This window comes from Mastomys coucha, unplaced genomic scaffold, assembly GCF_008632895.1.
Source record: "Mastomys coucha isolate ucsf_1 unplaced genomic scaffold, UCSF_Mcou_1 pScaffold23, whole genome shotgun sequence".
Taxonomy (NCBI): domain Eukaryota; kingdom Metazoa; phylum Chordata; class Mammalia; order Rodentia; family Muridae; genus Mastomys; species Mastomys coucha.
In genome coordinates this window covers 98,313,418-98,339,999 of record NW_022196906.1, presented here as the reverse complement: position 1 = coordinate 98,339,999, position 26,582 = coordinate 98,313,418, and the positions used below count along the sequence as shown (strand labels likewise).

The 26,582-nt window shown below is 43.0% G+C and overlaps 1 protein-coding gene and 1 long non-coding RNA gene across 2 annotated transcripts in view; one reads left to right on the top strand and one right to left on the bottom strand.

The window, feature by feature from the left end:
* The window catches only part of Cpne4 (copine 4), a 466,654-nt gene that overhangs the window by 393,758 nt on the left and 46,314 nt on the right, over positions 1–26,582 (bottom strand). The gene's annotated exons all lie outside the window — the stretch shown is intronic.
* LOC116072846 overlaps positions 12,599–26,582 on the top strand; it is a 19,442-nt gene continuing 5,458 nt past the window's right edge. The window contains exon 1 of the long non-coding RNA XR_004111567.1: positions 12,599–12,686. This is a non-coding gene — a long non-coding RNA (uncharacterized LOC116072846). The remainder of the gene's footprint in view (positions 12,687–26,582) is intronic.

The window sequence follows — 26,582 nt, the reverse complement described above, 5'->3', positions numbered from 1 at the left end:
ACGCTACAGATTTCTCTATCTCTGAAAACCAAAATGCCCCTGGAGTTCAACAGCTCCACATTAGAGTCCATTATCTGGCTAGATCTTTTATTTTATTTTATTTTATTTTCAGAATTAGAAAGTTAAAACTGTATGCATGTATGTATATATTAACATATATATGTGTTATATATATATATATATATATATATATATATATATATAGGTTAATGATAGTTGGTGTTATTCCCCATTAAAACTGTAAGTGATGGGATGGATGCTTGGAAAGAATCAGTTTGAGAAAGTTAGAGCATGTTTCAATTGCATAGGGCTGCTTTAAACTTTCCCCGAAACAGAATGGAATAAAACAGCAGCTACTTTACAGTATCTTGGGATTTTTGGAGTTCAGGAATTTGAGACACACTCTACAGATGGCTCTTCTGCTCCATGTGGCACCGAGGCTGGTCTGGAGATTCCCTCCTATATTTGGCCACTTGTTAGGCATACCTGGAACACGAGGCTCAGCCTTGTCTGTAAACTCCCAAGATGGTAGTCTTTTCATAGCTGAATGTCTTATGATAGAATAGATCAAGTTTCCCAAGAAGATCTTTTCTAAGACATAATCTGAAAGATCTCTTTTAATGTAAGTTTGCAAATGCTAGAATTTCACATCTATTAAGGTTTTTTGTTCTTGTTTAGGGGCTTTGGGGGGGTTGTTTTGTTTTGTTTTGTGGTTAGTTTGCTAAACTACCCAAAAAACAAACCATGTAGATTATATCCAGGTTATATGAAAGGTAAAATACTTTCATATCTCCATAGAAGGGATGGAAAAGCATTTGCAGTCATCTTCCTTATAACATGGAACTGTGACATGTTGTTGCCTGCTCTTCTAGTTATCTAAGGCATTGTTGGGTCCAAAGCCCGCAGTCACTACATTAAGATTTGAGGGGAAAATAGAAATCCCTTTACCCCTTAAAGACTTACATGTCTTCCTTATAGACTTAAATAGTACAGTGGGGTATTGGGATTTATTTATAAAAACCCTAATGTCCTGGGTATTTTCTTTCTCTTTCCCATTGCACTCTCCATTTTTAATACAGTCCCTGGATTTGGGACCCACATGATGCTGCCTCTCATATTCCTTCTGTCAAGGGATAATCCTCTGTCAGTGTCAGGAATCAGGTGAGACCAAGCCCTAGTAGCAGATGGCAAAAAGAAGAGGACAAATGGTACATAGGATTCTGGTCCTAATGGCATTGCTACTGCAGGCAACTCTAGACCAGGCCAGAAGTGGCCTGAGAGTCTTGCTTTTGGTTTTCTCTGTCGACCTTGGGTAAGCCACTCATGTTTTCTAAAGTTCTTTGTATTTACTATCTTTATCCTTTCTGTGACAAATTTCCTGAGGAAAGGCAACTTGAAGAAAGAAATGTGTATTGGGGCTCACAGTTTGAGAGTATAGTTCATTATGGACAGAAGTCATAGCAACACAGGGTGTGGTGGCCGGTCATATTGTGCCCATCATCAAGAATCGGAGAAAGGTGGATGCTGGTGTTCCACCTGCTTTCTCTTTTTTATTCAGCCTGAGACTCCAGTGCATGCAGTGGTGCCACCCATCATGAGCTAGCCTCAGTTAACTCGGTCTAGAAATTTTCTCATTGCCAGGCCCATCTCCCAGGTTCATCTCCCAGGTGATTCTCAACTCTGTCCAGCTGACAATTCATGTTAGCCATCACATACTTCCTCCTCTATATGTGGGAAGGTAAGATCCAATGTCCCAATGGATTCAACAGTGCAGCATTCTGAATTGAAGAAAGCCTGCCCGCAAAGCCGACACAGGTGGAGTCCGATTTGTAATATACTCCTGTGTGAGCTCCCAGCTTTTTCCTATGTCTTTGGAAAGTGATCAGAGTATGGAGCTCTTTTTTAAAAGATTTATTTACTGTTTGTATGTGAGTACACTGTCACTATCTTCAGACACATCAGAAGAGGGCATCGAACCCCATTACAAATGGTTGTGAGACACCACGTGGTGGCTGAGAATTGAACTCAGGACGTCTGGAAGAGCAGTCAGTGCTCTCAACCACTGAGCCATCTCTCCAGCCCCATAAGTGAAATTTTAAGAACCCATTCATAAGGCGCTGCATGTGTTCCCCAATGTGGAGTCATGATAAAGACTACACCCCAGGGTCAGCTTTGCATCACTTCCCAACAATGTATGCATTCTCCTTAACTCACTTATGGCTCCAAACTCCCCAGACTCATAGTGCTTCTAACAGGTAAGGAAAACACTCCATAGAACTGGTTAGTGGTAATACCACCACCTCTAAGGCTAGACTCTGGATTCAGGAGAGAAGGGAAAACTAGGGAGTCTCAGAAGACTTCTAGGTGACCTCAAAGAAATGATCTGGCATTCTGATCATCAGGAAAACACCCTGTTTTCCATGGATTAAATTGCTCTTATTCTCCTAGAGTCTATTTATGAATAATAAGAAATAGAGATGGTACCATCTCCTAGAGTCTATTTACAAATAGTAAGAAATAGAGATGGTATTAATTTTTTACCCAGTAAGAATCCATGTAGCAATGTCACTAAAAAATAGTGTCAATGAGATTTGTCATGTTTGTAGACACCAGAATGGACCAGGCATGGTTCTGCGTACTATAGATACATCAACAAACTCTTTGGTATAGCTCTAAATAATAGATATGATATCAGCATTCTCAAGATGAGACAGCAAGCTGAGGATCAAGGTAGCTACGTAATTTTCTTAAAGTCTCACAGTGGAACTGATGGGAAAGCTGACACTCCAACCCGAGTAATGTGATCCCAGCAATAGTGCTGCATGCCCAGTGTGCCTACTGACTTCTCCCACATGGGTTGGCCCTGGCAAAAAAATTTGGATAGAATATTTGATGGGCTTTAAGAATGGATGAGTCAGCATGAAGTTGTACCTCTTGGGTCAATTTCCTTTCATCTCCGTATCCACTTAGCAATTCCCTGAGAAAAGTAGAGATGCTAGAAACATTTATTGGGACCTAGGAGATGGCTCAGTGGATAAAGTACCTGCCATGCTCACCAGAATTCAGATTCCCAGAACCTGTGAAGAGTCAGACAGGCATAGTGGCCACCTGTAGTCTCAGCACTAGGAAGGAAGAGACAGGGTGTCTCTGTACCAAGCTGGCTAGCCTGACTAGTCAAACCAGCAAGCTCTGCATTCAGCAAGAGACTCTCCCTTGATAAATAAAGCAGGAGATTAAGGAAGAACTTGCAGCATACCTGCCCCACATATATGCACATGTTCTTACACATATGCAATCATGTACACTGATACAATACATACCATACATATGAAAAAAATTCCTGTAAAAAAACAAAAAAACAAAAAACAAACAAACAAACAAACAAAACAAGTAACAAAACTGGTTCGCCAAGTGTAGCACTGATCTTTCTTCTTTAAGCATGGGGTGCAGATGAGCAAGACACCAAGTCACAAAGTCAACACTCCCAGGCTCCTTACCTCAACTATTCAAAGCAGGTTATCCAAAACTATAGAACTGGACCAGTTGATCCTTGGTGGTTCCCCCCTTGTAAACAGGAGAAGAGCCATCATTAAAATCTATTATGAAGGAAAGGGGGTATTTGGAAAGAAATTATTCCATTGAACACTTATTCAAGGATGAGAAACACATTTGCTTTTGCCAGAACTTTCTGTTCTCAGGCCTCTGTACATCTCTCTGTTTCTCTACACAAAAGGTTCATGAAAGTCCGTCGAGGCTGGTGGGAATAGAAGTCCTTATCTTCTGCTTTCTTTCACAACTAGACATTGTAAACTCTGTTATGTGCAGACCTGTTTATACATACATGCGTGCATCTGGTTATGCACATATATAGAAGAACATATGCACAGACACATATGCAATAAACATATGCATATATAGATAACTCACAAATATACACCTACCACGCATACAAGTCAGCTTTCTGATCTCTCTTCAGTGTAAGACTCCCAGCTTAAATGACAGTGACAGATGAGCTGCTCGTTTGGAAGCAGATTTAGCTGAGGCAGAACACCAAACAGAATCTCTCTTCCCTTCCTCTAGTGAGAAAAGGGCCAACTCAGAGTGATCTGATTCATTAGTCACCACTGGCAGTGAAAGGTGTCTGCCTGCTCCCCCTCCCCGATGCTATGCTAATAAGACCAGGTCTGTCTGCCTAGTATCCTCTCTGACTGTTCAAAAGGGATACAAAACAGAAATACAGGAATGGGTGTCCCTCAAAAGGAAAATTACATCATTAAGTCTTAGCAGTGGCTTTGAAGCCATCAACAATTGAAATGAGGACCCTGGGGACTGGGACTGGCATAGTCTCTCCTGCCATGAGGAACTTCTTGTCAAATTTTAACTAGGCTCTTGAGGTTAGATGAGATGGTTTATACATGTCCCTTTCAACTCTGAGACTACAAGTCAAGAAAACCCCGTCAAGATCAAGAGGAGAAATTGTAAGTGGGGAAGACTCTCTGTAGGAGAGTCAGAGATGAAAGCTCGGATTTCAGTGTGGTTGCAAAAGCCCTGGATGGTAAGGGGTTCCTTCCTCCTACTTGAAGAACCATAGAGCTAATCTCAGAAGCCTTTAGCGGTCCATCTATTAAAGGCATAGGCCCCAGCTTGGCACTACTGTGGTGATAGAAACTTTGAGTGGTAGAGTCTTCTAGGAGGTGTTGGACTCAGTGGGGCAGGCTCCTGAGGGGACTTCAGGGTTCTGGCCCCTCCTTTTCTTCTGCTAGGTTGGAGATAAAGAGACTGGATGATGTACAATGCCACTTTCTCTTGTTGGGGTGTGTTTGCTTACCCATAAGCCCAAGAGTTATGGGGCAAATGACCATGCACTGGAACTTCCAAAACTCTAGACCAAAATAAATCTTTCCTTTTTTTGTAAGTTGAATTTGAGTCACACAGGCTAGAGACTGGCTACCCCTAGATGTCCAGTCCCTTACTCTGAGAAGGAGGGATTGCATTCATTACACACAGGCTACCTCTATTCCTACCAGCCTCAATGGCTGGTTAAGACTACAAGACACCTCTGCATGGCTGACTCCAGCCTCCCTAGCCCAGCTTGTCTTATATCCAGAGAAAATTCTGCTTGCTGCTTCTACAAGACATAAATGCCAGCACTGCAGGTACAGGTCTATAAAAAGGAAATCAAAGATGACCTCCTCCCACCCAAGATGGAGGTGGTTTTAAACCTGTCAATATCCTAAGTGGCTGTATAAAGAAAGGAAATTAAAGAACAGAGCCCACAGTCTAATACTTGAGCATGCAGTCGGTTTTAAAGGTGTTTGTCCATGCATAGACATGCCTGTCTTGTGTATATAGAACTCATCCAACAAACAAGCTAGGTCATGAGGAAATGGAATTCAGTAAGAATACATATCCCAGCCTGGTTGAGAACCACAGACTGCATAAGAACAATCAGAAAGGAAGCCATGGACAGCGTCTCGAGTTAAGAGATGCCAACACTTGCACATGACATGGCTGTGTCAGAGGATGGCTTAGACTGCAAAGTAGAAAGCAAGTTGTCAGTTTTATTTAAAAAAAAATAAATAAACAAACAAACCTGCAAGAACGCTGTACCACTCCTTTCCCTGTGAGACCGTAACAATCTACTCTTGAAGTCTCTCTCAAGCCTCCTACTAACCCAGACTGGATGCTCACACCCCAGGAAGTAGTCCAGGGTTGGAGGAAGACTTACATGGTTCCATAGTTTTAGTAGTAGTTTGTGGTTGATTTTTCAATTCTTTTGAAATGTTTGGTTTATAGAGAAACAAATAAAGGACGAAAATCCAACAATAACAACAGAAAACTCTGTTAAAATTCCCCTAAGCTACTTTCCCTCCAAGGGTTCACACCGTGGGTCTGAGACTACAAGAGAAGAAAACATTAGGGTCTTTTAGTTTTCTCAAGACAGTGAAGGTGGCAAGGGGAACAGAAAATGGGAAGGGAGACTCTCAAGTCTCTACTAGCACCCTCTCTGAGGTGACTGTCAGAAAATTCTGAGTGGACTGAGGCTACACACTACCTGACCGGGGGGGGGGGGGGGGGGGGAGTGAGACAAGCAGAGGGGCACAAACACACTGAGGATGGAGTGGATGATGGAGTGAATTACTTCTGCATGAGAGCCTGCATGGTGACTGGGCTGGGGAAAGATTTAGCAGCTGGCTTTTAAATATTTAAGAAGTTCAACACTCCAAAACACTAAATACTAGGTAGGCTGGGATGTTGGATCAGTCAGTTAAATGCTTTCCATGCAAGCAGGAGGACCCGAGTTCAAGCCTCTGCTCTCCTGTAAAAGCCAGATACAGTGGCACACACAGTAATCCTATGGCTGGGAAGACAAGAGGAGTCCTAGGGCTGGATAGCTAGCCGGGTTAGTTGAACGAGTAAGGCATCTTATCTCAAAAAATAAAAGGAAAAAGACTGAGAAAGGCACCCACCAATTGACCTCTGCCCTCCATATGCATGTGTGTGTGTGTATTTATATATATGTAATCATAGACACAATATCATAGACACATGAACAATTTAGACATTAAAATATTAAATGGAAATATTACTTTTAATAAGGCTACCTTAGAAGGTAAAACTTACACTTTTCTCTAATCATCTTTGTGGAACTGCAAGTCAGATACAAATGGATTGTTCCAAGCAAAAGTATTAAAATACGTGGGAATCAAAAGAGGAGCGTGAGGAAGAGTCTGTGAAAGGACTCTGAAGATCAGAGTCTTCTTCCAGCAATGGCTGCAGCAGCAAATGTGTGAGAAGTACACATTTCCCCAAAGCTGCCTAACATCACAGAGCCAGTCCCTGGGAGGAAGTCTTTAGCACACTGGCTAATGCTTCACTTTATCCAAGCATGACAGTCTTCCCTTTACAGTAACAGATGAAATACAGTATTAATTAGCTTCCCCGGCACCTTCTTTCGGGACTGTGAAAAGCAGCACAAGAAAAGAGAACCTCACACCTCAACTAGAACTTGAAACTTAAGGGGGCATGCCAGGCTGAAAATCCCATCAAAGCATCTGTCACTTTCCGGTGATGATACCTAGCCCCTCCTACCACCACCCGATACAGCAACAGAAACCAGCTCTGCCGCTGTGCCTCAGCTCTCCAGACAGTCTTTTCAACAAGCAATGGGGGTGGGGGGTGGGGGTGGGGGGAGACGTTTGCCTTCACAAGACCCACACAAGATCCAGCCAGTTAAAAGTGCTAGCATGGGTCTGGGAGGGGCTACCAAGGCCCTAGCCCTGGCTGAGAAGCTCCTGGTGGTGGTGGCAGCTGGAAATGGCAGAGTCACTTTTCATTTTTTAGGAGAAGTCACTGGTTGGTTTCCCATGCTTCAGTGGACGACCACACACTCATGTGCATGCATATGGGCAACGCTAGTTAGAATTTGTGGGTTAATAGAAATAAACAAATGGGAAGGAAGGAAGGAAAGAAGGAAGGAGGGAGGGAGAGAAGAGGGAAGGAGGAAGGGAAGAAAGTTTGCAGGGAAGATATTTTGGGGGAAAACTTTTGGAGAGTTTGAGGGGACTAGTAGAGGCGAGTATGACCAAGATGCATGTACATATGTCAGAAACGTTCAAAGAATCAATGAAAATGTGGTGCAAAAAAGAGTTGTAGATGGGTTCATCACAAATGAGATATATGACCTGGCAGGAGATATCTAGGTCCTGTTCTAAACATTGCCTAATCTGCACCTATGTATCAAAATGCTACATGTTATAGTTATATCTAGAAACATGTGCAATCTTTATCAGTCAAAGTGTTTTAATCAGTCGAAAGTATCTTCCGTATGATTGCTGGAGGCTCTGGACATTTCCCAATCTAGCTTACAAGGTAAATTGTCTTACCACTAAAACACTAAAAATGTATCCATTCAGAGCGCTTAGCAAAGAACAACTTAGACTAGTCAAGTGTCTTACACAAACGACAAAACAAAAGAAGTTACAAACACATAAATAAGTTTGTCCTGAGAGATAAGTTAGTGAAACTATCAGAATTCACAGGAGTACCTGCAGGTATTCAGGGTGTTACTTGCATGAGGCAGGTCCTGTGACTTGAGAAACTGAAATACTACATTTAAAAAATGAAGTAACATCAAGGGGACAATGGGCTTCTTGAAGGCACTAGTTATTCACTCACTCACTCGTCATGAGCAACCTGTTCTCCCTCTTACCCTTTACTTGCATTCCTGGCGAACTCAGTCACCTGGGAATGATTTGGGGGCTCTAGTGCAAGTATTGTTGATAGTACGCTATTGCTATTTGCTTAAATGAATGCCTGGGTTATACACGGTTTGCAGCCCCTTAGGAGGAACAACAATGTGAACTAACTAGCACCCTCAGAGCTCCCAGGGACTAAACCGCCAACCAAAAAGTACACATGGTGGGATTCATGGCTCCAGCAGCATATGTATAGCAGAGGATGGCCTAGTCAGTCATCAATGGGAGGGGAGGCCCTTGGCCCTGTGAAGGTTCTATGCCCCAGTGTAGGGGAAAGCCAGGGCCAGGATCCAGGAGAGCGTGGGTTGGTGAGCAGGGGGAGTGGGGAGGGAACAGGGTTGTTTTGTTTTGTTTTTTTCCTGATGGGAAACTGGGAGAGGAGATATCATTGAAATGATATAATTTGAAATGTAAATAAAGAAAATATCTACAAAAAAAAAATACTGCTTTTTAAAAGACCAAAATTTACTTTGTTAGGCATGCTTATGCTATTCTGTGACCTTGAACTGGCTTGAGGTCATGTAGTTTGTAGATATAGAGGTAGATAGATAGATAAATAGATAGATAGATAGATAGATAGATAGATAGATAGATAGATAGATATAAACTATTTATATACACACATACACACACAAACTATTTAGAAATACTCTAGCCATATTACTTTTGTGGATATTCTGAAATCTTATGGTTTTGTTAAAGTGCTACCTGATACTGAGTTAAGCAAACAGAACCTTTAAATAAAAGGAAAATATACACTGATTATGTCTTGCCACTTTTATTTTCTAAGCCACTCCAACAGTATCTTTCTAAATATTAAAACCAGTGAATGTTAAAAGCATGCAAAAACTAAATAAGATTCTGGGTGAAATTTAGATTTCCTGTAAATATCTAAATTCTCAAGCACCTGAGTTTAGAATGTTAAGAGGAAATTCTGGTCGATGGGATTTTTCTAAACTTAAGAGGGGAAAAAAATTGTGTTTCAATTTAAAATACAAAACCTGGCAGAACTAATTTGCATTTGCATTTATATTCGGAGAGACTTCAGTTGCTAGAATGCCACATTGCATCTATGAAATACACACTCTATAAATTCTTTGCTCTGATAGGAAACCATTGGACTTATGTTGGATAACCTAATTTATTGGAGATCTTTTTAAATTTTTTTAAAAAACATCACATTTCCTCATTGTATTTTGCCTGCATTCATGTCTATGCACAGCATATGTTCTGGGTTCCTGTATGGGTGAGAGGGGTCACAAGTTCCCTTGAAACTGGGATTTCCGATGGTGTGATCCATCATTAGGGTGCTGGGAGTTGAGCCTAGGTCCTCTACAAGAGTAACAAATGCTCTTAGCCGCTAAGCCATCTTACCAGCCCTGAAGAAGAACTCTTTAAGGTTCACAATTGCCACTCAATTTTTGGAGCTCCAAAATCTTCTGCTTAAATATCCACCTAGCTGTAAATTAGCTCAATATCTAAATACCAGTGCCTTATTTATGGGTAGAACACACTTCAGAGTACAGTAGACATATTGAAGTAAAATGAGCATCATTCTGCATACTTGACATGTCCATCTCTTGAATTTGGGGACAAGGGAAGATGGCATTGTGCTGGCCAGATCTGCCTCCTTTGACAAGAAACCTTAGCAAAACAACTTAAGGAAAGAGAAGTTATTTTGTCTCCTGGATTTGATAGCTTCAGTCTTTCATGGCAGGAGGACACAGCAACACAGTGCACATTGTACTGGATGGAAAAGGGAGGGGTAGGGAAGGGAAGGGGGGGCTATGCTAGCAGCCTTTTTCCTTTCTCCTTACTCGGCATCAGGTCTCTAGCTCAAGGGATGGCTCCACCCACATTCAGGGTGACTTGTTTCTTTCTTTGCTAACCTTTTATAGAGAAACCCTCCCAGAGATGTGCTTTACAAACCTAGTAGGTCCCTCTTGATCCAGCTGGCAATCTATGAGTTGTGAACATAACCCATGGGAATGGAGCGAGGGAAACGAGCCAGGCAGTGGCCACCCACCACAGTCTCTGTTGAAGACCAATGCTACGCAGAACCTCAGAACTGGCTGATTGACATCAGCGTGTCTAAGGTATCCCCGGAGAGTCAGAATCTCCATCCCACAAATCACTGCAGTGCTGAGAAGACCAACACCAGACCTGGAAGTGAACTCCTGGTCCACAGTAAAACAGCCAACAGCCCATGCCATTTGCTGATAGAAGCCTTTGCTGGTTGCATGTAGACTTGAGCATCTGTGACAATCCCTCTGCAGAACACTGAGCTTCGTCTCTCACTACAACATAACCAGACGACAGATCCTTCTTCTCAGTGATGACTCAAGGAGACTGTACTCTTTTCAGTGACCACAGAAATGGCGATGGGCACAGTGACTGGGCTAAGTCTCCACAGAGATCTACTGACCCAGCATACCCTGGGGCCTTCGCACTGCACCAATGATTCTAAATAAACCTATCCTTTATCTCAGAAGAGGTAAAAGGATGTAACCCCCTCTCTCAAAGTAAAGAAGAGAAGACTGCGTATGGCTTCTTATATAACTTAATCCCTAAAAGCAGCCATGTTTGTTCATGCAAAAAAAAAAATATATATATATATATACGTCATCAAATGTTTGTGAATATTAGAGCTAGGGTGAACCTTGAGAACTGAACTAGTAACTCTTTAATTAAACTATCCTGCCCTCCTCCTAGTAATTTATGAACTACTTTCCATGATGAAACTCTCCGTATATAGCTATGCTATGTTCAGTGAGCAGCACAGATGTCAGTGCTTGCCTGCATTCCTTTGGTCCCCGAGAGTATTTCAACAGCTACTATCTAGCCATAGCTCTTTGCCAAGTGTTTCCCACAGCCACTGGTTCCTGCTCTGCTCATACCTATAGATGTTTAAGGCACTAGTTTATTAATAATGAGAGACTAGAGTCCTGCATGTAGCCCCGCAGCTGAGCCCTTGCCAAGCACAGACAAAGCCCTGAGCTTTTCCCCCTGACATCCTGATGACATATGTGTACCAATGAATGGCAGAAGCTGATGAATAATAAGCCTGTTACTAATAATGCAATGCCCTCCAGAGGCTCATGCTCTTGAATTAATAGGGGTGCTTTTTCTGTTTCTGTTGCTGTAGAAAACCACTATGACCAGAGCAACTTGAGAGAAGACAGAGTTATTTGGTCCTTCATCCAGGGAAGCTAAGGCAGGCACTCAAAGTAAGTACCTGGAAGTAAGAACTAAGCCAGATGCCACAGAGGAGTACTACTCATTGGCCAGCTGTCTTAGACAACCCAGTACCAACTTCTAGGGCCAGCACTGCTCACAGTGAGCCGAGCCATTCCACATCCATAATTAACCAATAAAATGATTATGGCATTTTATCAACTGAGGCTCCCCTTTCTCAGTGACAGTAATTTGTGTCAAGTTGATACAGTGCCAAGATGATAGAGCTGTTTGTGGTAACCACAGCCTCTTAGGAGGAATAGCTAGCTTGAGGAACCAGAACATGATGGGTAGATCTTATGAGTTATGGTGCTACCTATCCGGCCTCTAGCCAAATCCCTTTCTCTTTCTGATTCCTAGTTGTCTAATATGTAAGCCACAGTCTAGAACCCATTTCTACTGCTGTCTTCCTACCATCATGGTTCTTACCCTCTAACGAATGGACAAAATAAATGGCTTCTCCCTTAGGTTGCTTCTTGGCGAGTATTTTGTCAGAGCCACCAGCCAAGAAGTACATGTATTTCTTCACCTCTTTCCTTCTATACCCTTACCCCAGTATTTACTGGGATTGCCATCATCCTAGCCCAAAGGCTGCTATAACCAATCATCACACACCGGGTGGCTTACAAGCAAAGATGACTATTTCTTATAGTTCCAGAATTGGAGGTTTGAAGCCAGAGTACCAGAAGGTTGGGTTCTAGTAAGGCTCTCTTCCTACCGACAGACTTCCAACTTCCCATTATGTACTTATGTGGCCAAAAGTGAGCTAGAGATCTCTCTGGGTTGTGTTTTCTAAAGGCACTAAACCCATTTATCCACCCTCATTCTCTTCCTACCTCTATGTCCTAATTGTAATATATTGAGGATTAAGATTTAAACATGAATCAGAGGGAAGCATAAGCCTTAAGTCTATAACAATTCTTCAAACTACATGAACCCAAATTCAGCTCCTGGAGCTGAACCTAAGGAAGTGTGTTACTATGTCAGGTTAATGCTTGCTTCCTTTGTCATTTTATCTGAATAACCATCACAAACCCACACATATTTTAACACTCATTTTTTCAGATAAGGATCCTGTAACTGGCAGATGATCACTGAAGGAGTAGAAGAGCTGAAATTAAAAACAGATCGGACTCCAGAATCCCCTTTAACTGCCAAGAGCTACACTACCCTTGGATGCCCGCTGCCTTTCAGGTATATTATAGACAATGCCCTTAAAAGATCTTGACTCTGTACTCATGGAACATAATAATCAATAGGAAACAAATCAATCTTATATCCATCTCTGACAACTCCAAGAGAGTGTTGGATTCAGTGGTAAGCTGTGCTGCTTTGTATATGTTCCACCCAGGGAGTGGCACTATTAGAAGGTGTAGCCCTGTTGGAGTGGGTGTGTCACTGTGGGTGTGGGCTTTAAGACACTCGTCCTAGCTGCCTGGAAGTCAGTATTCTGCTAGCAGCCTTCAGATGAAGATGTAGAACTCTCAGCTCCTCCTGCACCATGCCTGCCTGGATGCTGCCATGCTCCCACATTGATGATAATGGACTGAATATCTGGACCTGTAAGCCAGCCCCTGTTAAATGTCCTTACGAGTTGCCTTGGTCATGGTATGTGTTCACAGCAGTAAAACCCTAACTAAGACATAAGCCTGGAGGGAGACGCAACAGTGAAGGTCACTGCTGATGTCTGCTTCCTTTCTATGAACTAAGCACAGCCCTGTGTAGAAGAGTTTCAGCAGAACTGGACAGTCATAACCCTTGGAAACAGGCTTCTAGAAGTTTCTAACCAAGCTAGATGGAAGAAATACACCCTTTATCTTCTTAGAACCCACAGGTGACTGCAGGTGTCACCAGCATTACTTACACATACCATTTGCCCAGAAAATGGTAAACTTGAGGCTAGCAGAAGGGAAAGCTCCGCAAGCTCAAGCCCTCCTCCTCCCTAGCAGTGTTTACCTGTAGGGACGATACAGGAGCAATCCAGCTCCCTGGGAAGAGGTGGAAGATGAAATAAAACCTGACGTGTGATATTCACCCATGATAGCAAGGTTCAAGTTGCCAAGATGATGTATTGAATGGATGGCTGAGGGTGGACAGATCCTACAGCCTTCCATCACAAGCCAGTAAGAGCCAGCTCTAGCAATCACTGCTCCTGCAGGCTGATGATAATGGCTACCAAATAGCGTGAGTGCATCATGAGAAAAGGCAGTAAGGAAGAAAATAGACAACTCCACAATGGGAAAGCCTGGCTTCATTCTGAGATATAATAGCTATATTTTGCCAGCACAGAGTAGGGAGAGGGGCAGAACTGTGCAATGTAGAACTTGGGAGATACGGGGCGGGGGGCAGTGTTTTCCTATTTGGACTACGAATTAGAATTCCCTGGGAATTGTTCTTAATCCTAATGTCTAAACCTCATAGAGGCTAACAGACTCACTGGGGATGCTACCCAGGTGTCAGCTAATATCAGCGTTCAGCAAGAGCACATCATGGAAGTACTTCTCAAATGTGACGCATACACAGGAGACCTGGGCATTTTGAAGATACGTAGAATTTTCAAATATTAAGCAAGTGTAATGGTACCTTCTAAGTTCAGGAACATGAAACATTGGCAAGATAGTTAACATTGGAAGTAAGTTTGGTAGTTGCCTCTGGGAGCTTATTGACTAGATCGGGAAAGAATAAAGCATGGTGTGAACTAGAGATGGTCTACCTTCGCTATGGGAGGTGACACATTAAAGTGTATACTTTAGCAGGTATGTTGGCACATGCCTGTGATCCCACCACTTGGGAGGTGGTTACTAAAAGAGTGGAAATGCAAGGTCAGCTTCACCAATATAGCAAGTTCAGGGCCAGGCTAAGCTACATGAGACCTGTCTTAAAAAGAAGGAAGGAAGGAAGGAAGGAAGGAAGGAAGGAAGGAAGGAAGGAAAGAAGGAAGGGAGGAAGGGAGGGAAGGAGGGAAGGAGAGAGGAAGAGAGGGAGGGAGGGAGGAAGGGAAGAAGGGAGGAAGGAAGGAAGGGAGGAAGGGAGGAAGGGAGGAAGGGAGGAAGGGAGGAAGGGAGGAAGACTTAACTATACATTTTTTATAGAAACGCTAAACCTCAATGTAAATAGTAATAATGTAAATAAGCTGGGAGCTGATTTGGAACTCTGTAGATTCAGAGCTTCTGGACTCAGCCTGTTCTTAACAAGCCTCCAGGCAATGTTGATGCTGCTGACCTGATTCCACTTCAAGTCACTGACTCCAGACTACTGTCAGGAGTGACTCACAAGTGAAATGACTATAAATGGTCCCATGGCTCAACAATATACCAGACATTGATTCGAGCCCTGTAAACAATGTGGGATAGAAAGGTGGAAAAAACCAAGGAGACATACGGAGAGAAAGGATTCCCTCCAGAGGCTGGCTAGAGGGACTCCAGTGATGTTAACATTTGTTATGAAGATGGCCTGCATAGAGACAGTGTTTCTTTTACACAGAGATTTTCAAATGATGTTAAATTAGCAATGAGCAGATGACCTTTGAGTATGGCCTTATTCCATTTCTAGTTGTAAAAACCTACAATGTTCTGGGGATCTTAACAAATAAGGCTATGTTTTTATTTGCAGCAAAGATTATCTTAACTTTACTTGGACCCATTTCCACTAAGGTTTACCTTATTTAGCTGTAATCCTGGAATGCATATCACATCTGGAATGTGATATGCATATGTTCTCATTTATCAAAAAAAAAGTCTCTTAGGAACACACTGATATGTAAAACACACACACACACACACACACACATATACATATATATATGGCTATTGAGTATACCATTGAGAGTGATTGTCCTTTAAAAAGCCCACAACCAGACTTGAATGTGTTTTATGTTTTTTTCTGAGAGCTTTTCTATTGCTCCCCATGCTTGAAAGCATGCTTAAATTCTATCTCTGCTTCATACTGACATGCACTGAAGTTCTTCCTGCAGAAAAGTCAAGAATCCCAGTTTCATCTGAGTGGTGGTCTCTGAAAAGACCTCCCCAGGCTTCTGTAGATGACAGAGTGGCACTGTGATTCTAGTCATGCCCCAGTGCCACTACTCAATGCCAATGCTCAAAAACAGGCCCATCAATAATCATCAGCTCAGCCGGGCGGTAGTAGCGCATGCCTTTAATCCCAGCACTTGGGAGGCAGAGGCAGGCAGATTTCTGAGTTCGAGGCCAGCCTGGTCTACAGAGCAAGTTCCAGGACAGCCAAGGCTATACAGAGAAACCCTGTCTCGGAAAACAAACAAACAAACAAAAAATCATCAGCTTGTATGCTGTGTTTCAGCAAGCCATAGACCACTGAAATCAAATACATAGTGTAATATATACTACAGATTACAAAGAGTGCAGTAGGCCTCTGCCATAGGTTATAAGCAGGGAAAATAGACATGAAGAAGTCAGGGAAGCCTCCCACTATCTTTCTACCCCCGGAAATTTGAGTATTAGACTACAAAGCAAATAGATGTTTATTCAACCCAATTGACCTCTGCTGTGTAAGAGAGGTTTGCTGCTGAATGAAGGCAGGTGTGGTTGGAGCGTGAGGTTGGTGGTAAGCAGTAAGCAAAGAGGTGGCTGACCCAAGCAGGGCCAAAGAAAGTAAGGTCAGGAGAAAACCACAGTAAGAACTCTGGTCTTATCTTAGGAGCAATGGGAAGCCTTTGAAAGGTTTTAAGCAGGGGGTGGTGGCATAATCAGATTTACATTTTTAAAAAGATCACTCTAACCTTGGTGTGGAGAGCTTATTGGATGGGGGTCAGAAAATAGAGCTGGCTAGAGGTCCAGAGGGATGCTATTAGCTTGGTCAATGGTAGTATCTGTAGAGACGGGTGGACCTAGTTCATAAATATTTATGATGGAGTCTGGAGGACATGCTAACTGTAGGACTGGGATGGTACTTATCTAGATGCATGGAGTTTTCACTTGAGACCAAAGATGTTGATTAGATAACTAAGTGCAGGTCAGATCTTAGTATTTCTGCCTGTATTTGGCACCTGTCTCCTTGACATTGGGTCAGGCTCCCGCCCAATCTGCATACAGGGTATTTATTGCTTAAGGAGTGGTGATCTTCCCTCCTCTACGTTGAGGAGAAGAAGATAAGTGGGACTAAAACATCCTCAAGCGCCATCTTTTACAGAGTCCTATTCATGCAGCTAGGATGCCATCTGAGCATCGCCAGTCATTTCCCTAGACTTGCCAAGAACAAAGATCCTTGTAGGCATTTTCCTTATAGTAAGACTGTCCTTCTAGGCAGGAACAAACATATCACAATGGGAATGGAGTTGCTCAAGTTACTTAAGGCTTCCTCAAACCCTTATAAGCCAGACCACAGCTTCACCAAGACCTCCTGGCTGTGCACCCTCTTTGCTTTTCTTCACTCTGTAATCTTAAAGCTCATGTCCTCATTCCCAAAGAGAAGATAAAGGATTATTGACCTTCTCATCTTCCTAATAAAGTTATATTAAATAAACAATTTCCTACCCTTCACTGTTACTTTCTCCATTGCATCTAATAGATAAGTATAGATTGGCAATAAGGGTATTGGAGAGGACCATCAACCTCTTTGTTTGTACTATTGTAGAAATGGATCACCATTCATCAAAGTGGGAGCATGGGCCTTATTGTTTGCACACTCTCCATGCTTGCCAGAATGGTCCCACCTTTGTGAAAGTAAATTCCATGGCTTACATAATTTATCACATATAAGGATGCTACCATACATAAATCTATAAATTTATAAAACTTGTTTGATAGCAGGTGTGGTTCTTTTTTGCCTAGTCCCCATAGCTTTGAAAGAGGGAAACTCAACCAACCATGGATTATTGTAGTCTAAGCCTGTCATGGACATAAAATCACCCAAATTCAAAGGTTAAGTCTGAATCATTCTTCCATAGGTAGGTCCCTTCAAACAGGTAGCTGAGATGCAAGCTTAGGGGATGGCTTGTAGTTGTATGTTCCACTTCGTTTACTTTCCTGGGCAATGTACTTTAAAATTGAATTTAGAGCATCGTGCCTGACTACAACCAGGAGCCACCATAAGCAGAGGCATGTACAGAATATGACCAGGTTTAAGGATGCATTATTACAACTCTAGAGTAAAGGGAAACTTCTATTGAGATCAGTAAGTAATAGCTGCTCGGCTATGGAGAATGCAGAGTGTGTTTTTGTACATTTGTAGCCAAAGCCTGTTTCCCCTCTAGGTGAAGAATGATGTTCGTGATCAATGTAAACTTTATATAAGCAATGGCACATTCAAGACTGCATATCTCATGTCTTGCTGCACATAATGGCACGTGCCTCTAATCCTAGGAATCAGGAAGAAAAAACAGACAGGTAGATCTCTGAGAGTCTGAGCCAGTGTAGTCTACAGTGTGGCTTCTAGACCAGCCAGGACTACATAATAAGACTCCATGTCAAAAGATTACACGACTTTAATAATCAACTTGCTTAATCTGTAGATCTCTCTGGAGACTTCTATAAATTGTATGGCAACCTTTTGAAAAAAGAAAACATAATGTATTCAGATTTCTAAAACAACACGGTCAGTAGTTATAGCTCTGTGAAAGAATAATCTCAGTCTCTAATTGTGATTTACATTGGAAGGGTTTTGGTTTTTTAAATTTTCCTTTAAGATTTCCTTTTTTTAATGGTTGGGTCAGTTACCTGCTTCAGGCTACATACAAGCATGTTAATTCTGCAAAGTCTCTACCTATAAGTTGGTAATACCTCACCTACTGTATCCCTTCTCAAGACTGAGATGAGGGTAGCTGAATCGCAGTCTCTAGTCATTGCTCCAAACCTGCTGCCAGCTCAGATTCTAGGAACAGAGCCACCAGACAGATCAGCTCCAAGCAGGAGCAATAATCTTGTAATAACTGGCTTTTCCCCTTAACTGGGAGAATTTCTTGGGCTTCTGTACAGAACCAGGACTGAAACAATGACCAAGCAGAGAACACTTTGACCAAGACTGCTAAATTATGCAGACCTCTTGTCTTAGTCAGGGTTTCTATTCCTGTACAACATCATGACCAAGATGCAAGTTGGGGAGGAAAGGGTTTATTTGGCTTATTTCCACATGGCTGTTCATCACCAAAGGAAGTCAGGACTGGAACTCAAACAGGTCAGGAAGCAGGAGCTGATGCAGAGCCCATGGAGGGGTGTTCTTTACTGGCTTGCTTCTCCTGGCTTGCTCAGCCTGCTCTCTTATAGAACCCAAGACTTCCAGCCCAGGGATGGCACCACCCACAAGGGGCAATTGAGAAAATGCCCCACAGCTGGATCTCATGGAGGCACTTCCCCAACTGAAACTCCGTTCTCTGTGATAACTCCAGCCTGTGTCAAGTTGACACGCACAACCAGCCAGTACACCTCTTATTCTCCTGCCTAGTTCTTCCCCTAGTTAAAGCTTAATCTCACACTGCCGGTGCCCAGAAGATGGACTGGAAGTGTGTGCTTTTCATCTTCACAGCTTAGCTATGTTAAGAGTCTTTCTGCCTTTTACACTGTCCTTTGCATTTGTGTCCTGTGAGAGTGAGTAGGAAGAGCTGGCATGCTGGAAACACCTCCACCCCACCCCTGCTGAGTGGAGCCTTTGGCCTAAGGTTCTGGTTACAAAACATTGGCTGTGTTCTGAAGCCAGGCAGATCGATGAACACTAGCCTGGTTCAAGACCTCAAAGAAGGGCACAGGACACTTGCAACTTGTATTCCACGATCAGCATTTTTTTTTTCCCAAGAAGCAGATGGCCACAGAGAAACACTGTTAATATTTAAGCATGGGTTGCTGAAGCGGAAAAATGACTGTTTTTGAAGAAGAATGAGGAGCAGAGAGGGACAGCTTCTTGCATTCCCTAGCATAATTTCATGGAAGCAGCGAGGCAGGTGTCGCCCAGGGTGCCAAAGAGCAGCAGAAAAGGAAACAAAATGCCCAGGTTTAAGCTGAACTCTGAAAGGACATCTCACTTAGGGCAAACTACCGTTGTCAACACAGCAAGGATGAAAAGTCACAGCCCAAGTGTGTTAACAGGCAACGAGCCCTGGGTCTAAGCCACCATCTCCAGACTGTCAAATATTCCTAGAGAGAAAAGCAGTCAAGCGCTCTCACTCGACCAACGGCATCCTTGACAGGTTTGCCAATGCAGAACTGCAAAGAAAGCATCCAGATGGCAAGAGAAGAGATCAAGTTATCCTCAACTGCAGACAAAGTGACTATCCCAACAAAGTATGCAAAGCACCTTCAGTAATCATCCAGGCAGGGCACTGAGGCGCATACCTGGCACTCCATCCTAGCATCAAAGAGGCTCAAGGATTTTTAAGCTAGTCTGATCAATAAAATGAGACACTGTCAAAAAGCAAAAACAAAACAAGCAAAAACAAAACAAAACAAAAGAGAAAACCAGAACAGACCAACTGGCAGCACATATAAAGTCACACAGCACACCAGACATTTAGGGTGATGGCTCAATCCGCACAGTGCTTACCTCAGATTGTGAGGGACTGAGTGCCTGTTGTAGCCCCAGCCCAGGCAGAAACAGTGGCACCTTCAGTAACCCCAGTTCTAGGGGTCAGGAAGTGAGAGGGTAGACCTGAGCCCCCAGGCCAGGCAACGAGCTGAATTGGGGAGTTCCATGTTCAAAGAGAAACTCTGTCTTTAAAAATTAAGTAGGCAGTAACTGAGAACAACATGCAGACCTTCGTGTGTATATGTACAAACACAAGCATATACACACACATGCACACACACTCATGTACACACATACAACATACACGAATATACACACAGTATTTCTGTATGCTAACCATGGAATAGGAAATTATTTTTTTTTTCAAAAGCACTATTTATAATGTACTAAGGATATAGTCTGTGCTGGAGATACAGATGAGATAAAAACTGCAGATGAAAGTCAAAATGTAGTAGCAATATATGCCCAAGATTTGCATCTTGAAAACTGAAAATTTTTAATAAGGAAAAAAAAATCAACACCCTTGCAGCTGGAGGTGCAGGTATGCATTCTGCAGACTGGAGGATAAAGGCACATAGATTCAATGCAGTCCTAATCAGAAATACTGAAGAGCTTGTGGTTGAATCTGTTCATACTGTGTAACCTTACATAAACAAATTAAAGATAACCCCAACTCCCAAATGTAAAGGGATGATAGTTTGAAATTCCAGCTTTTGGCTTCTCCAGGTGGAGCTGGTGGACCAGCAGCAGCCACAGCCCTGCATCTGTCTCTCACCTGAGAAGCCATGATGTGCAGTTTTTGCTTTTACTGAAATAGATTCTTGCCTCACATAATATATTCTGATTACAGGTCCCTCTGCCTCTATGCCAGTTCCTTCCCACCCCCACCCCCCCTGGATTTCACTCCCTTTTTTGTCTCCCATTAGGAAAAAAAAAACAAAAAACAAAAAACAAAACAGGCTGTAGTGGCTATTTCTGGTTGTCGACTTGACTATATCTGAAATGAACTACAATCTAGAATTAGAAGACTCACCTGTGATCTTAATCCGGAGGCTGAGAGATACAAGTTTCCGACCTGAATCTTGGCACGGAGATCTTGAGGCATAGTGGCTATGAATCTCGGAAGATTAAGATAGGAAGATCTACGAGTTCAAGGTCATCTGGGATTAAAGGTAGGGTGGCATAGTGGCTATGAATCTCAGAAGATTAAGAAAGGAAGATCTACGAGTTCAAGGTCATCTGGGATTAAAGGTGTGGTGGCACACACCTTTTGCTGGAGACCTATATAAGGACATTGGAAGAAGGATGGCTCTCTCTGCTTCACCTGTTTGTCTTGTGGGACTGAGCAACTGCTAGATCCTTGGACTTCCATTCACAGCTGCTGCTGACCATTGTTGGGGAGTTGGACTACAGACTGTAAGTCATCAATAAATTCCTTTACTACATAGAGACTACCATAAGTTCTGTGACTCTAGAGAACCCTGACTAATACACAGGCTTCTAAGCAATAATAAAACAAAATAATATAATGTAAATAAAAGACAAAATAAGTAAACAAAATAAAACATAAGATGAAAGTTAGCTCATCGAAGTTGGACAAGACAAACCAAGAGAAGGAAAAGAACCCAAGAGAAGGCACAAGAGCCAGAGACTCATTCATTAACACACTCAGCCCTACGCCTAAAATCATATCATGATGTATGGCACTTAACACGCGGTGTGTGACATGTGTGATATTCCTTTTAACCAGACCCTCAGGCATTCAGTTCCTGTGCTCCGGACAGCTCAGGAAGAGATGGGCTGGGTGTGAGCCATTCCTCAAAACAAATTGCTGTTTGCCAAACACTCTCCCTTCCTTCAGGCAGCAATGTGCAGGCAAACGAAATTAATTAAATCCCTTTGAAGGTTCATGTCTTTGAGTGTCCTGGAACTAGACCCTAAAGCCATCTCTAAGGTTTAAACAGGTTAAAACGAGTAATTAGCTTCAATTAGCAGAGATTCCTCCCCAAGGGCCTAAACTTTTACAGTAACGTATTTACTGGGAGTCGAGTGGGTTATAATGAAATTGTCCTTTTACATTAAAGCAGTTAATCAATGTTAAAAAGGACAAGACCAAGACTTCGAGCCAAATGCACAGGCTGCCCAATAATGTGAAAGAAAGACACATCTCCTCTTCTCTGTTCAAGGATGCCTTAACATTCACTTCATAACACTTTCCTCTAAGGTGCCATTTTTTATTTTATTGCGTTTTTTTCTGGAAGCAGATACCCCAACACACACACACACACACACACAATGCTCCCACACATGCAACTCTGATCATTCTTAGATAGTGTACTGGTTGTCAGATTTAAGAAGAGGAGATTTGGGTGTTATATTGGCAAAGTCCCAATTTCTTTAAGTTTATGTGTGTTCGTTTACAGAAGATTCAAGCTCCTTTTCCCTCCTGTGTCCCTAACGAACGCTCTGGAAAGGCCCCGACCCTTCCAATACGAGGTTCTTCAAACCCCACCTGGGAGGAAAATGCTCCTTCACATTTCTTCCAGCAAGTTCATCCCCAGAACAGCAGCCAGACCTCAACATAGCGCATCCTGACTTCTGCACCTCCTTGGCTCCTATCTAAGCAGGATGTGCCAGCGCAAGAGAAGACACAGAACACGGAGGCTCACACGGAGGCTCTAGAAGGAAACCAACCTGAGAAGGAGGAAAATAAAAGGGCCAATGCTGAGCACATAACAGGCAACTGCTTGGCAGCTTGGAATCCTGGGAATTCCCCCAATATCCTCTACGGGACCACCCATTTCCTGAGACATTATCGGTATGAAGTCCACTGACCTAAGCTTGAAGTAGACTCGCAAATTTATTATCTCCATAAAGTCTATGAAAGATTGCAATTATCAAATTTCATCCACCAGACCTCACATGTGTGCATACATGCATGCTTGCATGCCTGTGTGTGTACATGTGTGCGCATGCCAGAGGACAGTCTTTGGGAATTAGTTCTCTCCTTCTGCCATGTGGGTTCAAAGGATCAAACTCGGGTCATCAGGCTTGTTAGCAAACCCATTACCAGCTGAGACATCTTACCAGCCCTGGGTCTCTCAGTGAACCTGGATCTCATCATTTGAGCTATACTAACTAGCCAATGAGCTCTAGGATGTAGTGCTCCACAGTGCCATGGATGCAAACACAGGCCATGGCACCAGCTTCTTCATCATGAGTTTTGGGGTCCTGAGATGAGGTCCCCATGCTTGTATAGCAGACTCTTTATCAGCTGAGCCATCTCTCTAGTTCCTGACCAGATTATCCTAACAGAGGAATTGTCCTCAGGGCACAGTAAGCAGGCAAGCACCCAGGGTTTGCAATATACCTTAATTCTGGAAAAGGAACATGAAGAAGCAGCACCATTGGTCAGAGAACTTCCATAGTCGCAGACGTCACAGTAGGGACCCTGTGGCTCATGCTGCTGAATTTGGAAGTGTCCTTCCTGACCAATATCTGACATTCATTAGCAAGCTCCTTTTATAATGGGCCAGTGATAAAACCAAACCTCAACTTTCCTCCCTCTTGAAGTAATTGGCTGTGACTCATTCATTTGCACAGGCCTCCAGAAAATGCTCTCTGTGTTTTGAAGAAATCAAATGCCTGATTTAATCCACGTGTCTTCCTTTGGAGTTTTAATTATTCATTTCTCCATGAGAGCAAAAGGTTGGATGCCTTGGGTTATTTATAGCTGAGAGATTGTGGAGGAACACAGAGAGTAGGTGGAGAGCGAAGAGAACCAGAGGAGAGATTCCATTAAAAATAGGGTGAACTCAGGCAGGAAAGCAAAGAGGCTGGAACTGAAAAAGCCAGCAGGTAGGAGGGAGAGGAAGCAAGCCGCACATGGTGTAAGCAGAGGAAGATGCTGCCTAGAAGGAGAGAAACTTAACTGTGTCAGAGGGAAAGGGGGGGGGGGCGGAATTAACTAGAGGGAGAAAGAAGGGAGAACCCAGGTAACTAAGAGCATCCTTGGTTCATCACACCTTGGAGGGCAGAGTGAGATTATTAGAGTGAACAGACAGACACGTCACTTGACTCCTTATAACCAGGCTATCATCTGCTTGCAGAGTCCAGAAGTAGGATGATCAGATCTGCCTGAGGGGTTACTACTATGAGTAGCTCCTAGTAGGCTTGGGGTTAGTGTGGAAGATCCGGGCTCCTGGGATTGTGTGTGGCAGCCAGAAAGGTGGGATCTGTGAGCCAGGAGAGGACCGCAGAAGAAATATCTGCATCACTTCAAACATGTGTGTAGAAATGGAAAAGCCTAGAATTTTAGTGATAGAAGCTTGGCACCAGTATTTCTGAAACCTTGTAAAATGTACAAAAACTTAAAGAATTATAGAGACCTCAACGTTGATAACAGGCTACAAGAAGAAGGTGTGATAAGGCCTGGCAGTGGTGGGGGTATACACCTTTAATCTCACCACTCAGGAGGCAGAGGCAGGTGGATCTCTGAGTTCAGTACCAGCATGGACTCCACAGTGAGTTCCAGTACAGCCAGGGTACATAGAGAAGCCCTGTCTGGAAAAGAAAAAAGAAAGTATAAGAACATGTCTCTCTATCATTGTTTTGATGCAAACCATTATCTATAGAAAAACTTCTGGGTTCTAGCATCCCTCCAACTTTGTAACTCATTTGCCTGAAAAAGTGTGTGCCTGTGTGGTGTCTGTGTGTCTGTGTGTGTGTGTGTGTGAGTGTGTGTGTGTGGTGTCTGTCTGTCTGTCTGTCTGTCTGTCTGCATGTGTCTGGGTTTCCCAGCATATTTGTTACGTTTGAATGTGAACTGTGCCCCCATAGGCTCATCCACAAACTCTCATTTCCCAGCCGGTGGTGCTGTTTGGTACGTGTGGAATCTTTAGGAAGTGGGACCTCTCTGGAGGAAGTGGGTAGCTGGGCTAGGCCTTAGGCTTTACAGCCTGGCCCCTTTTCCATTCCATGTCTGCTTCTGAATTCAGATGAAATGTGACCTTGCTCCCTCCTCTATGCCACCATGCCTTTCTTGTCCGTGTTCGCATGTTCTCTGCTATGATGGACCGACATCTTTTTAGAACTGTCAGCCAAGAAAAACCCTTCTCCATTAAGTTGCTTTTGTCAGAGTATTTTATCACGGCAACAGGGGAAGAAACAGATATATTAAAACCTGATTTTATCCAACAGTGAAAGGGGCAGACCTCAAGGGAGTGCAGTGTTCAGACAGTCCAACAGCTACAGTTACCCCAAACACAAAGACTTGCTTTGTAGATCAGCTTCTGGCCAAGCAAGTCCCCACTCTCACTCCTCCCCAAGGCATGGCTGGGTCCGCACAGTGCTACAAGCACTAGGAGACAAGGGGGCCTGGGGGGAGGGAGTGAGGCGGATAGCCCATCTAATATTTCTAAGTTTTCCATCAGTCCTCAGTCAATTACTAGGAAAATACGTAACATTGATCAAGTCACTGTATTTGCTTCTTTTTTCTTTGTTTATGTGAATAAGATCGAAGGACTAGCCAAGAAAAAAGAGAGGGAGAGGGAAAGAGAGAGAGTCACAGACAGAGGAGGGGAGGAGAGAGAGAGAGAGAGAGAGAGAGAGAGAGAGAGAGAGAGAGAGAGAGAGAGAGAGAGAGAGGATACACTGGGTGAGCGGGATAAACATCAAGGCTATGTCTTTCATTTAAAACAGGAAGCCAGAGATTTCTTTTTACTGAAACAATATGGAAACATTTTTACAGTCAGAGATGGTATTGTGAATGGAGTGTCTAGGATGGCCACAGGTACAGGCAGCTTTTTTAAAAATTAGCTCAAATGTTAAGCCACAGTGTAAACGTCATTCTGTAACAGTAGCAGAGGAAGGGATTTTTTTTTTTTTTAACAGCAAAGTGCCATAATGAGAGTGCTGCTTGCTGAGCAATTTGTATTTCTGGAGTGACATAATATCAAGTGAATTAGGCAAACAGACACTTTGAAGATGACTCTGTGAGTTTCATTTGCCGCCCTACCAGAACTCCAAGCATATTGTTCCTTTCTGGTTTGGGGGTTTTTGTTTTTGTTTTCTTAATTCCACACAACTGACTTTTGGAGAATAGGTGTAAATTCCTCAAACTCTGTAAAGGTCCCTTTATTATTATTTTTAGATAGCAGTCTTCCATCTGCTCTTCTGTGGGTCTGCTAGAATGTATGTTGGGGTCCCAGGTCTGTGTGCCACATTCTGAGCCTCCCTCACTATTTTAATATTTGTATTATCTTGCTTGTGCTTTACAATACCTTTTCCATTCACCTCTCTGGCAGCTGTGCTATCACACTTAAAAATAATGTCAAGTAAACCCCGGATATTGATGCTATAAATAAATCTTCCTAAACACTCTTTCCTTTCTTCTATTTTCTGTGTGTGTGTGTGTGTGTGTGTGTGTGTCTGTTATGTTCATCTGTGTTCGTCTGTGTGTGCCTGTGTCAGTGTGATGTCAGTGTATGAGTCTGTGTGTGTCTGTGTATGCATGTGTATCTGTGTCTGTGTCTCTGTGTGTCTGTGTGTCTATGTGTGTCTGTGTCTATGTGTGTCTGTGTTTGTCTGTGTCTATGTGTG